Raw genomic sequence first — 14834 nt, forward strand, 5'->3', positions numbered from 1 at the left:
ACTGGTCCAAGTTTTTTGGGTTTTTTGTTTGTTTGTTTGTTTGTTTGTTTTAAAAAGAAAAGCTGGCTGGTGAAAACATTGGGAGCAAGCCAGATAGCAGCATTCCTCCATGGTCTTTTCAGTTCCTGTTTCTGGGGTCCTGCCTTCAGCTCCTGACTTCCCTTCATGGTGGACTCTAACCTGTAAAATATAATAAACCCTGGCAGGTGATGACGACAACACTTTTAATCCCAGCACTTGGGAGGCAGAACCAGGTGGATCTCTGTGAATTCAATGCCAGCTTGATCTACAGAGTGAGTTCCAGAATTGACTCCATAGCTACTGAGAAACCCTGTCTTGAAAATCCAATAAATAAACAGAAAGATAGATAAATCCTTTCTTCCCCAAATTGCTTTTGGTCATGGTGTTCACCACAGCAAGATGCCGCAAACTAGGGCAGACAGTCATGTGGCCCCTGCAGAGTAAAGCGGCTTTTCTGAGGAGAGAATGGAGCATGGGCTCCTTCCCTTGTCCATCTTACCTGCCTGTTTCTGCTTATTCTCTTTCTTCTGAGATGGGGTCTTAAACTCCTAGCTCACATGATCCTCCTGCCTTAGTCCCATAAGCACCTGAGACTCCCTATAAGTACCTTGTGCCTCATAGGACTTAGCCTCTCTTCCTTGCTGTGGTGGGGACCAACCTGAGGCCGTGTCCAGGCTGAGCAAGCTCCCTACACTCAGCTACATCTCCAGCCCTTGGACCTATTTTTTAACGGATCCTGATCTATTCCTCTGTCTAGAAAAAGCAAAAGGAAAGAAGATATAAAATACAGTTGACAGAAACTTTGGGATGAGTGAGGACTTGGAGGTCAAGGCAGGGGGAGATATGAGCTGGAAACTATCAACTGAGTCAAACACAGAGACTGAAAATGTCAATGGACTTTATTTGGAGTCTTAGCAATGGCGGTTTAGGAAATGTGAGCTCAAATATCTGCATCACCGATCCAAAGAAGATAGGGAAGGCAGGAGATGTCGATTTCTTACAAAGTCCTTGCGAGACTCTTTGAGGGAGCAACTTCTACTGGCGTTGAGAACAAGTGTGTTACGGGCACAACGTGGCAACCTAGAGATAAAGAACAGAATGTAGGCACTTGGTGAAAACATCCACAGAGGGAGGACTAATAACCCTTTGATGTGTCCCTAAGACACCTGCAGGCACCGGGATGTGACCATTGCCTCCCAGTACCAGCAAAGTTTTCACCCAGTGAAATTTTCATCCAGAGCATATTCCCAACAAGTGACACTTCTAAGGACCCGCCCCAGCCCTACCCACTGCAGCAGCCTACGAGAGCGCGTACCCACCTGAATTTCCCGTCACCAGCCCTGCTCAGCACCTCCTTGCTCCCTAGCAAGGTGAACGGTCACAGCAGCACACTGCTGCCAGGATGCAGGGAGGACACCATCTCTATACCCGGTCTCCTTCACAGATACTGATAACTCAGCATCCGTGTAAGCCCGGGCTTTTGAACTCTGGACCACTTCCCTCCCCATCAAGGCATGTGCTAAATAAAATACTAAACTTTGCTCCAAAGTTGTTGTTTTTCTAAGGATAGTTATAATTTTTCTCTTTAAACTATTCAGCTAGAAGCAGCTGCTTTGTAATTGGGACTTCACAAAGAAAAGCCCAGCCCACACATTCTTTCAAATGTAATGAAACTTTTATAGATACTAAATTTAAGAATTAATGAGGTTGATAAAATGTTACAGTTGGATATCTTATTAGGAATTTATTGGTTTTCATTTGGGCAGAATTCTTATTTTAGGGCCAAGCATTTTTCCTAATTATCATGCTCACATGGGCCTCTGAGGATGCCTGGTACTGAGCTCCTCAGTGAGCAGACCCGGAGCCCTATGTACACACACATACTGTACTCTTACAACACTACATACACTACACATACACACACACTGCACACACATACACACACTAGATACACACTAAACACATACATACATACACATACAACATATACATACTGCGCCCTTACACACCCCACACACATACCAGACTCACATATATACATACACCACACACACTGTGTCTTTACCCACACACCCCACACACACACATACCTGATTCACATATATACATACATACATATAGCATACACACACAAACACACACACCATACACACACCATGCCCTTACATACATACACACTTATGCCTCAGCGGTACCTTGGTGGCAGAGGATTTGGCAAGTCAAAACGGGGACCCAAAAGCAACGTCATGTCACTTCATGTGACAAGAGTACTATTTTTTAAGACTTATTTTTATTTTCTATGCATATGTCTCTATGTGCCACATATGTAAGGGTGCCTAGGGAGGCCAGGAGAGGTCACTGGAGCCCTTGAGCTGGAATTGCAAACCATCATGAGCCACCCAGGTGGGTGCTGGAATCAGTGCAGGTCCTCTGAAGAGCAATGAGCACTCTTAACTAAGAAACCACCCACCCCCATCCCCTGACAGAGTACATCTTTACTGCAGCCAGTGGCTAAAGCTGCAAAGGGCACAGAGCCCCAAACAAGTGGTTCTCAGGACCAGCATGGCCGTTTCTTTCCTCCCGGAGAGTGGGTCCTAGGCTAAAGGGGAGGCCACACGCCCTGGGTTCCTAGTGGACAGAGAGAAGTTGCTGGTGCTTTTTCTGTGACTGAGGCTCTACCTGCCAAGCAGGCGGCACTGGTGTGAGTTGACAGGAGAGGCATCTACATGGCATGAGGACAGTGCCCTGAAGGGGGACTTTGAAAGGCAGACACTGGACACAAGGGCACAGTACCCAGCCACCCTTCAGATCCAGATGGAAGGATGGAGTGAGTCAACCTTCAGCCATATCTATGGCATGGACTGAGGCAGAGAAAAAACGTTGCTCTTGTCTTCTTAGATATCCAGGGAGCCATAGGCAGCCAGTGGCCGAAAGCCTTCACTTTAACGATGATCTGCTGAAATGCAATTTCTCGCCACTTGGTGGAGCCAATGTCCACAATAATAGAGTTGGGCAGCGATGCTCGGGAGACAGTACTAAGGAACAGTGGAGTATTTCATAGTTCTTTAGGAAAACCAGATAAGGGCATAGGACAGAAAACTACCACCCAAAGACCACGAGAGAGAGAGAGAGAGAGAGAGAGAGAGAGAGAGAGAGAGAGAGAGAGAGAGAGAGAGAGAGAGAGAGAGAGAGAGAGAGAGAGAGAGAGAGAGAGAGAGAGAGAACTGTGTGTGTGTGTGTATTATGTATGTATATTTCTATATATCCTAAATAGTATTCTATGTCTAGTCCCAAGTAAAAACTAGGTGGACTCAAAGCTGATCCTAGCAGTCCCAAACCCCCACTTACCGGATGTCTGATGTCCTGAGAGACGGTCAATGGGAGTTGGACAGGGATGTCTGCGGCAGCTGCTCCCAGTTCCAGCTCCTGCAGCTGAAGAGAGCACGCATGAAGCCAAGTGTCACCTACAGGAAGGGCGATCCTAAAACCGGAGGTTGGGGTACCCGCCAGACCTCAAAGTATACATTTGCACAGGCCCTCCGGAGGCCTTCACCTTCAGTCCTGCCCGGGGCGGAACCGGACGGTACTCAGCTGAGCTTAAGGCTTTGCATAGCAGACTCTGCTGAGCGAAGCCCCCCCCCCGCCCCGCAAAGGCAGGTGGAGGGGGCGGAGCTCGGACCCTAGAGGCTTCCTCATTGGATGTAGGGGTTGCTGGGGTTCTGACGGGTTGGGGGATGGGGGTTAGCTGAGAAGAAGGGGGGGCTAGAACCTGAATGAACTGAGAGCTTTTGAAAGAAGGACTGCAGGGAGGCGGGGGGGGGGGGGGGCGGAGGTGCAGAAAGCTGGTGCAGGTGCGGCGGAATCTTCGTTAGTGTCTAGAGTGGCCGTTAACCATGTTGTCCTCAGGCACACGAGCACATGGCCCCAGATTTGCTCAGAAAGAACCAAGCTCCCCTCATCTTTTGTGGTGGTCCTTTCTCTTCTCACCTGGTTGTAGAGAGGTCATTATGGATCCACAGTTACTCACTGAGTCCCTGCCGTGTACAGACAGGTTCGGAACCAGGTGCCTGAGAGAAAAGCCGTGTCGTGGATGAGTGTGTCCCTAAAGCGCCTTACTCCTTTAGCCCAGGGAATACAGAAATCAAGCTGGAAGTGCACTGGAAGCTTCCTTCGTACTGACTGGCCCTTGTTGGGCCAGAAAGAACTACACAGGCTGCTAAGGGAGAATTGTCATTGTCAGTCTTACTCGCTGTGGGCCCTGCCTGCAACGGTACCAACTAACCAGTCAAGGTGAGTCCACTGGGCAGGAGTAGCTTGTCTGCCATGCACCCTGCATGGGGCGGGGGGGGGGGGGCACATCTGGTCCTGTAAACCCCATCAGAAGTCAGTGGCTGGGGAGGGCATAGTGAAGAAGTTAAAGCTATTGTTTGGCTAAGTGAACATGATGTGTCTGCAATGTAGCCTTCCAAACAGCTACGTTTATGCCCCTAGAATGCTGCTGCTAACAGCTTTGGTCAGAGAAACGTACATAACTGGTCAATACTGAATGCCCAGCTATAAACGGGGCAGCTACATCCGTCCCAGCCCCGCCGCTTCGCACGCACACCTCAAGGCACGTTGCCCAGGGAGGGACAAACAAGGCATAAGATGTGAAAGAAGAGGAGGGGGTGGGGAGAAGTGTGAAATGGTGACTTCCAGGCGTGACATGGCTGTCATACACTTGAATTGACACTACATGTCATCCGCTGGACAAGACTGAGTCCACTGACACCCTGTCATAGGGTTAGGGCTTATGGGATCCCAGCCCTCACCAAGGATGTATACACCGTTAACAACCGATGGGAAAGGAAGAAACATTTCCTTCAGTGGTCTAGTCACTGGTAAGGTCCATGCTGTAAACAGCCCTAATGAAACTCACCAGGATGGACACACACACACTGTTGGGGGAGAAAGGGATTAGTGGGGGTGGGAAGGACATAGAGAGTGTAATGGGAATGGCTGTGATGAAAATGTGTACACATGTGAAATGTCGCAATGAAGCCCATTATTATGTATAATTAACATATGCTAATAACATTTTTTAAAAAAAGATTAACCGTCTCAAAAATAATTCTTGCATTGGAAATTTAATCCCTAATGCAACAGTAATGGGAGATGAAACCTGCAAGAGGTAATTAGGGAGCTAAGACCCTATCTCAAAATAATGACAATAATAACAGTGGTTAGGACTTGAGGGCTCTGCCCTTGAGAAGGATGCTTCTGTATCAAAGTTTAGCTCCTCTCGCTCCTCCATGTCCCTGCTTGCCCTTTCACCTTCCACCAAGGCACGGTGTTGCAAGAAGCCCTTGAGCAGATGGGAGCCCTCACTCTCGAGCTTCAAAGCCTCCAGACCTGGAAGAAGGAACTCTATTCTATGCTCTGTGGCAAGAATGCTGCTACAGCATAAAGCAGACTGACAGGCCAGGAGCCAAACACACAAGGTCGCAGTGTTCTTGCTGTAGGACAGAGGATAAGAACTTGCTGGGTGGTGGTGGTGCACACTGTTAGTCCCAGCACTCAAGAGGCAGAGGCAGATGGTCTCTGAGTTTGAGACCATCCTGGTCTATAGAGCAGTTCCAGGATAGCCAGGGCTACACAGAGAAACCCTTTCTCAAAAGGAAAGGAAAGAAAGGAAAGGAAAGGAAAGGAAAGGAAAGGAAAGGAAAGGAAAGGAAAGGAAAGGAAAGGAAAGAGGAAGGAAGGGAGGGAGGAAAGAAGGAAGAAAGGCTGATGGTTACCCCCAAGCCTGGAGGATCTTAAGTGGTGGGTAAGGATGCTGGCAGGAGTGTGCTCTGTTAGGTTTCAGGTAAAACCTACCAGGGGTCACTTGTCAGTGTCAAGAAGGAAACGGTACAACGGCATTTCTTTGTTGCATTTTGACTACATTTTAACTACAGTTACAAAAGAAGACAAACTGATAAATCACAAATGAGTTCTATTTGGGCTGAAGAGGACAGAGTTCTTGAGTCTATACAAAAGTCAACCACTTCTTTTTGTTGTTTAAAAATTTTCTTTTATTTTTTTAATTATTTATTTATTAAAGATTTCTGTCTCTTCCCCGCCACCGCCTCCCATTTCCCTCCCCCTCCCCCAATCAAGTCCTCCTCCCTCGTCAGCCCAGCCCGAAGAGCAATCAGGGTTCCATGCCCTGTGGGAAGTCCAAGGACCACCCACCTCCATCCAGGTCTAGTAAGGTGAGCATCCAAACTGCCTAGGCTCCCACAAAGCCAGTACGTTCAGTAGGATCAAAAACCCATTGCCATTGTTGTTGAGTTCTCAGTAGTCCTCATTGTCCGCTATGTTCAGCGAGTCCGGTTTTATCCCAGGCTTTTTCAGACCTGGACCCAGCAATACCACTCTTGGGAATATACTCAAGAGAGGCCTTATCATACAACAAAAGTATATGTTCTACTATGTTCATAGCAGCATTGTTTGTAATAGCCAGAACCTGGAAACAACCTAGATGCCCTTCAGTGGAAGAATGGATGAAGAAAGTATGGAATATATACATATTAGAGTACTACTCAGCAGTAAAAAAACAAGGACTTCTTGAATTTTGCATGCAAATGGATGGAAATAGAAAACACTATCCTGAGTGAGGTAAGCCAGACCCAAAAAGTCAACCACTTCTTAAATGACAAATTTCCATTGAAATCTGAAGAAGCGGTCTCTGTAGACAAGTTCAGTGTTCCCAGGACAATACTGATGAGTTCCACTAGAGGGCAGCAGAAAATGGGAGAGGAAAAGCCCTGGGCAAGTTCCCACCAACTCAGGTGGGACCTGGGTAGCTTGGTAAAAACAGTTCAGATAGAGTCCACTTGTTTCAGGTGGTTACTTGAGGCCAGTCATCTCTCTAAGTGGTTTATATGACGTTAACTCGCTCGAGTCTCCCAGAAGCCCTATGTGGAAGATGCAATCGCACTTCATCTGTTCTGCAGATGTAGACAGGGAGGCAGACACAGGATCAGGGAGGAAATGTGGGACATGAGCTCCAGGGCCAAGCAACATGCCTCAGTCTGAGTAATGCTCCTTACTTCAAAGAGGGAGACTAGAAAGACAGAGAAGATAGCGGGGATCTCCATAGACGTAGGTCCGTAGGGCTCTTTGAAGCCAGTTCCAGAAGGAGGTAAAGGCTTCTAGCTGAGCAGTCAGGAAAGATCAGAAATCCTGGGTTCCCTCACATAGAAACCCCATGTGCCTCGTGGGAGCCAAAGCCACCCCTCCCACCCCCACCCACCCCTTCTCTGCCACTATACCTACCCTTACAGACCTGCCACCTGTCACTGTTCCTTTCTGGCTAGAATGTGTGAAGCCGGGTTTAACCTATCCTCTCTACCGTTCTCCTGGCTCAGGCAACCAGCAGCTTTAACTGCTACCGAGAGACTGTGGTCTGAGGAGGAGGGGAAGGGTGGTTGAGGTCTCCCCCACCAGCCTAGGGCTTATCAGCACAGGCCCCTTCTGTAGGTCCTGCCTGTGTTCCCTCAAAAGCCCCAAGTGAAAAGCCAAACACAGGGTACACCCCTTTAATCTCAGCACTCAGGAGACAGAGGTGTTTGGAGCTCTATGAGTTCAAGGCCATCCTGGTCGACAGAGGAGTTACAGGACAGCCAGAGTGAGACTCTGTTTCAAAACACAAACACAAAAATTTAAGCCCAAAATGAAGTCAGGCAAAAGTGGCTGTGGTTTCAAGCCTGAGGCCCAATCCTTTTCTGAGTTAAGTTCTTGTGTTCCTGGTTTGACCACCATTCACTGAGCCACTCCTGTTGCAAATGCTCTATGCTAGTCCCAGAGTTTACGAAAGGGGCTTGTCTGAGAACAAGCTGCCTGCTCCTTTCACCTTCAGTGAGTTCTGTGCTCACCTCGGGTTCAAGGGCTCCTGGGAACTTTATGCCTGGATACCCAAGCCTATCTTTCCACTATGGAACTGCTCAGCCTGTCCTGTGCTTGGGTAGACAGTCTTTACGCCTGAGATGCCCTTTGGCAGCTGGCCCAGTTTCAAAGCCTTTCCACCCATCTTCCTGCTGCGACCTGGTGAAGAGGGGTATCGGAAGGTGGCACCTTGCCCGGACCATTTGGGGCAGGAAGAGGCAGGACCTTTCCTGGGCCCAGCTGCCTGTGAATCCTGCCAAAACCACCCACACCTACCTGGTTTTCTGGGGCCCTGCAGCCCTTGCCTGGGCTAGCAGCTCTCCCACCTAACTCACAGACCCCTTCCATGGGACTCACCGGTGCTCACCCGGAGCAGGCCCTGATGGCAGCTGTTACGAACAGGTATTGACACATTCAGGGACAATACCCACACTCTCGCTCCTCTTGTTCCAATCCTCTGAGCCCCTGCTCTGTGTCAGGCCTACTATGAGACTACAAGGTCAAAGGTGAGCCAATGGAAGCTGGAGACTTCAACAACCTTCTCTCTCTGGGCTCAGGGGTGGGAAGGGTAGGGGTGGGGACTGCAGTGTCTATATTTCTACCACATCAGGCCAGGAGCCCCCGTGTAACACCACCAGACCCTAAGTGGGTTTACACCAACATCAGTGGGTTCTCCACCGCCAGATACAAGTAACCTATGCACGCAGATAATTGGAAAATGCAGCAAGTTAGAAAACGATGTTTCCAGTGTGTATAAATATATTTAATTATAAGTTTACGTAACTTAATTATTAACAGGAGCTGTGTTTAACAACCTGCTCACAAAATCCCTGAAAACAATTCCCAGTTCTCAGGTTCACACAAGCTGGCACAGCCCCCTGCTAGAAACTGGAGAAGACAGACCCACTCAAGGCAGGGCGCTGGGGGGCGGGGGGGCTTGGTGGAGGAAGAGTCACCATACCCTGGATAGGGGACAAGGGGTAAGCCAAGCTTGGTGGGAGGAGATGGCGGGAAAGGAGAGAGAGTTTGGCATAGAACAGAAACCAAAGTTGTGAGGCTCTCTCTCTGGCTGAGAGGACATCTGGGTTCCACCCTGGTTCTGCTATTGATGCTCTGTCACCTTGGCCAAGTCCCCACTCTCTTCTAGGCTTCTCCCCTCTGTCATACTAGGGCCAGAAGCCAGATGGTCTCCAGGCCTGTAGGGGTGTCTAGAGCCCCTGGGGATCTGTGGAGGGGCCTGGTGTCTGGCTCTTGACACTCATAGTAGGCATCTGGCCCACAATAGATGCTCAGTAGCCAAATCTCCCCTCTCCCTTCAGCCAGTCCCCCCAGGTGATCACCGAAACTCCTGGCTTAGCTGCTGGCTTGTAACTATAATTACAGTCATTTCTAGAACACTTTGCTGCCTCCCCTAATTACCGAGCCCATGCAATTCCAATTACACATCTGAAGAAACATGGCAGGAGCCCCTCCCGGAGGCCAGTCTGGGATTGCAGCCCCTAAGGCCAGCTGGGATGTCGCAGGAGCCCTCCCTCTGCCACTCCCTCAGTGCCAACCAGGCAGGAAGTCTTCAGCCCACCCAGTCCTGAGTGGATATGGGATGAAGGAGCCAGACGAAACGCCCCAGCAGAGGCCTTGCGTCTAGAAAGGAAGAGAACTCTCCTGGCCAAGTGGAAAACCTCTGCCCACGCAGTAGTTGACTCTCCAAGAGCTGGGGTCACCACCAGGGTGCAGCTGGGTAAAGCTTAGAAAGTAGCCTCTGGTTCTGAGTCTGTTGTTACCACCCACTGTATGGGGCACCTACCCTTCAGAGAGGCTGGGCCATTCACACCTGCTGGGGCAGGAGATCAGCCCCCTCCAGAGAAAGTTTCATTGTTTAGGACTCTGGAGGATGCAGTTTCTCTCATCAAAACAAGCCTCCCACAGGATGTACTAACTAACACAAGCCCTTAGTCCAGCACTCAGAAGGCAGAGGCTGACAGATCTCTGTGGGTTTGAGGCCAGCTTTGTCTGCATAGCCAGTTTCTGCCAGTCTGAATGCTCAATAAGACCTTGTCTCAAAACTGAGAGAAAGACAGAGAGGGAGGGGGAGAGAGAGAGGAAAGAAAAGGATAGAAAAAGAAAGGAAGGGAAGAGAAGGGAAGGGAAGGAAAGGGAAGGAAAGGAAAGGAAAGGAAAGGAAAAGGAAGGGAAGGGAAAGGAAGGAAAGGGAAAGAAAGGAAAGGAAAGGAAGAGAAAACATAAAACAAAAAACAAGTATCCCATGGAACTGGAGAGATGGCTCAGCTGTCTGCAGCGCTCTCTTCAAAATACACCATTAGTTTGTGTAGTCATCAAGCCAGCCTGGGTGTTGAGTATTACTATCCCATTTTACAGAGGACAAGCTAAGCTAGCCGTGGTCCCTCCCATTCCCCTGTATGGCCTCTTCCAATGAAGGGTTCTAAGAGCAAGCCCTGGGCTGACCAGGCAGGGCTCAACAGAACATCTCACACTGGATCCTCTCTAGGTGGCCAGTAGGGGGCAATGCTGCCCCCCCAGAGAGGCCTCAGCCAGGTTCCGGCCACCTGCCTTGGCTTCCAGGACACAATAAGGCTGGGGTACAAAAAGGGTTCGTTCTTTCTCATAAGTGCACAAAAGGAAAAAGTCCTCCTTCCCTTCTTGTGCTGTGTGTACACCAGCCGAGGGAACATTCTAGAAATGTTCCCAACTCTATCCACTTTCAAGAGAGGGAAAAGGCTGGAAAAGAGGATGTATCCAGGTTACAGCTGCATAGAAAGGTGTCTTGAAAAAGAAGCCAGGCCTAAGTAGGAGCTCCCAGAGGTTCTATGCTGTGTCCCCATGAAATCACATTGGGATAGAGAGTGACGGTCCAACTGCTGTGGGGAGACAGGGATGCCTCAGGCCCTGGACAGGAAATAGAGTCAGTCAGGGGGGCTCCAGGAAAAGAGATGACACACTTGAACCCTGAGGAGAGACCCTTGTGTGGCCTGACCAAGCAAGAAAAACAAAAAAAAAAATCAGTCCTAAAACCCTTACTGGTGATTTCATTTCCCAAGCAGACTTTTAGAGCCTGGCCCCAGGGCAGACAGAAGAAACAGAGGACTGGGGAGTAGAGGTCACAAGGCTCCCACAGGCTAGAGCTCTGGGCCAAGCTGATCGACTTGGTTGTTTCCATAATCCCTCATCTGGCAAGAAGGACCAGAGAGCCTCTGATGAGCCTCTTTTGAACCCCAGTCTTACTCTGTCCTGGATCCTGGGTGCAGCCACTCCTGAGGCAGCATCTCCCACTACTGGCCACCTAGAGAGGCCCCAGTGTGAGATGTTCTGTTGAGCCCTGTCCGGTCAGCCCAGGGCCAGTTGTTAGGCCCCTTCATGGGACGAGGCCCCAGAGGCGAATGGGAGGGATTATGGCTGGCTTAGTTTGTCCTCTGAGGGCCCCTTCACCACTGCCCCCCTCATTGACACTATGCTGTTATATCTAGACAGTTTTAGTGAAGTCCCCATCAAAGCCAGCAGCCTCACCCTGCAGTCTTCTACTGCCCAAAGTGGCCAGGACTAAGGAGTGACAGCAGAGACCTGGGAATGGAGACAGGACAAACACTGGGGACAGGGCAGCACTCACTTGACTGGCACTAGGTGGAGGGACTGGTGAATCTCATGACCAATTGATGGGCATTTCCTTAGGAGCAATAGAAACCGGACAAGGAAGCAGGTGCTGCTGCCTTGCTTGTGAATCAGCAGCCATCACTGCGACCTCGCCCACCACCTCATGCTGACTCTGAAACGGAATCCACATCATCCCAGCCTCTCAGTTTCACACCTTTCCCTCCCCACTGCCTCCACCCTCCCCCAGTTTCAATTGCTATGGTCCTTGGCTTGAACCATGGGCTTCAAATGGAAAATTGCCTTTCTTTCCGGGTACCATACTGATGGTAGAGGCAAGGATCCCAACTTCGTCAACTCCCTCCACTCCCCTCACCATCGGACTTGGCTCCCTCTTCTGCTTAGGGTCCCCACTCACAACCCAACTTTGCCTAGTTATTAATAGTCATCCTTCATGTTTCAACCATGTCACCCTCGAAGGAGCCTTCCCTGGCCTTCTCTCTACGTCATCCTCATGATATGCTTCCCGACACCCCTCTCTGTGGTCAGACCAAGACTTCCGTTGTGTATATGGTGATTGCCTGTTCCCTCCCACTGGATCTGAAGGGCCAGGAAAACAAGAACCAGAACCCGGTCTGGTTTGTCCCATTATCTCGGCAGCATAGGGTATAGTGCCAGGTGCACAGTACATACTAAATAAACATCATGGACAGAATGAGTTCTCCAGTTGGCTGGATGTCACACAGTGACCCGTCCGTCCCTCTCTACCTTGCCCAGCCCCAGGCCTCCCTCTGACCATTCTCATTTGCTTCCTGATGGTTGGGCTCTGTGGTGAGGACAAGCATAAGGCCCATGATTAAGACAAAAGAGGCTTGTATAAATGCCTCAGTGATACCAACTGCTTTACCCCATGACTCAGAGGAATCCTCGATCTCACTCCAGACAGGACGAAGTCTCCTCCTTGGTCTCAAATTTGGCTGCCAGTCCAGACTCAGGGCCAGTAGCCCTCAGGGATACTCTTAACTGCTTAACTGCTCAGAGAGGTCAAGGCCCAGCCAGGGTCACACAGCACAACTGCCAAAGAGCCACACCAAGGATCCAGGGCGCCAACTCCTATCCAGGGTTCTCCCTGTGCTATAATAAATGAGGCTATTTTTAGGAGGCTAATTAGCAAGTCAAATATGACTCCTGCTAAAAATAATGCCACCTTTATGCTTTTCAGAGTCTCTGCATCACCTCATTTGCTCTTGCGATGAGGGAGTGGGCGGGGCAGGCAGGCAGGTGGGGATCTCATCAGAAAGGCGCAGTCCCTAGAGAGGAAGTGTCTGGTCCTCAGACAGGGAGCCCAGGCTTCTGCTTTACCTGTGGGGGAGCCTAGCTCTAGCCCCAAACTGCCTTCTCATGGCTCCTAGACCTGCGGTAACTTGAAGCCTGGTGTCCACCTCGGCTTCTCCTGGGTCAATCCCTCTTCACACGATGGAGAAGGGCTGGAATGGGAGGCAAGGGCAGCTACTGTGTAGCCTGGGTTGTCCCTCAGTTGGGGGACCCAGTTCGCCATTTACCCAGGGGCTGGGTCACATGCAGCTGCTCGTTCTGAACCTCCCCCTCCCCCCCCCCCCGGCCTCCAGCTTTACTCCTTTCCACCCCAGACAGGGCTGGACAGACAGACATGAGGTCAGATCCTCAGTTCCTTCCTGAGCCCCCAACTCGGATGCAGCTGGACTGGTCCTACAGGAAAACAGAGGAGTGGGGAGGGTCAGACTGTGTCTAACAGGGGATGTGGCTGAGCCCCTGTTTCTCAGACAAGCAGCTCACACACAAGCCAGAATACCATGAACTCCTCCCCTCCTGTAAGAACAGGCTGAGTCCCCACGGGGTAAGTAGAATCTAGAGGGCCCCCCAGTTCCCAGAGGTCTCCACTCAGAACAAGGACCAATTATGGCAAGTGCTTCCCTGAGATGCAGACGGAGCCCTTTGTAGTCAGGAGAGCTAGTCGAAGGGGGTTATGCTCATGCAATGAAGAAGGAAAAGGGCCCTGGGACAGGCAGCAGGTACAGCAAGTAGAGGAGCTAAGGACCCATGGAATCCTCTTACAAGTACATCCAGCCCGTGTCTCACCTCACCCGCAGGATGAGCTGGTTTGGAAGGGTCTGGGCTCACGGTCCATTATTCACAGTCCATTATGAATTTGACAGGATCGGAGCCACACTCCTTCCTCCAGGAGTCCTTGTGCTGACAGGTCTAACCAGGAGAAAGGAGATGAAGAGAAAGGAGGGGGAGGGACCACATAAGGCAGAGCAAATCTGTCCCAGAAAAGCCACAGGTGCCCAGGAAGATACCTCTCCTGCATACTTGGGTGGGTACCCACTTTTCCAGGTCCCCACTCAGCCAGCAGCATCTGCCTTAAGAACTGTCTGGTGCTGACCACGTTGGCTACAGGACCACAGTCAAGCCCTTGTGGGGAGGGGGCAGGGACAATGAAATGCTGACACTGCAAGAATAAGGCCATCAGCCTGCAGAGAAAGATGGGGAGAGTCTGTGTCTTAGGAGTCAGATCCTGAGGCGGTGTCCAGCTCTGCGAGCTCTCTGGCCCCAGTTCTCTGCTCAGCAGGTTCCTGATTATATATTTGGAGTCAGGGCTGCTCAAGGCCCGATGTGGGCATAGCTCAGAACCTGCTTCCCTCTTTAGAATGCCCGACAGAACCAGAGCCTTCCTCTGCTGATGGAAAGATTGTGTGTCCTCAGCATCCCCCTTCTCTGCCCTCCTCCCATTCACCCAACACAAGCAGAAGGGGCCGTAGTAAGGAAATCCTGAAAGACTGAGCCAAGAGGTGGCAGCATGGGGAGCGGAGGGGCTGCAGATGCCTGGTGCCCGTGTGGCAGATGTTGTGCCCCATGGCAGGAGGCAGCAGTGGCAGGGTAGCAGGTGTGGGAGCCCTGACATCAGCCTGTCACACAGCATCAGGGAGGGAGCTGTCAGTGCAGGGTGAGGCTTGGGAGCCTCGGGGAAGCTGCAGCTTTTCAGCTGAGTGAGCGAGAAACGTTGGCTAAAGTGGAATTGGTGCCCCACTTTCTGGGCACAAGCTGGGGAGGGCTGCCCACTGCCTTCAGGGTCCAAGTAAAGCAGGGGGACTTGGGACTGGGGTGTATACACGGCCAAGTGAGGCCAAGCAAGGAAATGGGCTGGCTGAGACCAGAGTCCCAGACAGGAAGAGGACAGGTGTCTATAGCCCCCTCTCCTCTTTCACTGGAGGGAAGAGAGGCATACTGGGTAGGAAAGGAGGGCTGGTGCTGGGGAGTAG

The 14834-nt window shown here is 50.7% G+C and overlaps 1 long non-coding RNA gene across 1 annotated transcript; it reads right to left on the bottom strand.

Annotated features, from left to right (window-relative positions):
• Window positions 1-902: 902 nt before the first annotated feature.
• LOC142845991 (uncharacterized) lies at window positions 903-3622 on the bottom strand. The gene is made up of 2 exons (XR_012910012.1): window positions 3370-3622; window positions 903-1101 (listed from the first exon to the last, which is right to left on the bottom strand). It is a non-coding gene; the product is annotated as an uncharacterized LOC142845991 (long non-coding RNA).
• Between the last annotated feature and the right edge of the window lie 11212 nt (window positions 3623-14834).

This window comes from Microtus pennsylvanicus, chromosome 3 (assembly GCF_037038515.1).
Source record: "Microtus pennsylvanicus isolate mMicPen1 chromosome 3, mMicPen1.hap1, whole genome shotgun sequence".
In the NCBI taxonomy this organism is placed as follows: Eukaryota; Metazoa; Chordata; class Mammalia; order Rodentia; family Cricetidae; genus Microtus; species Microtus pennsylvanicus.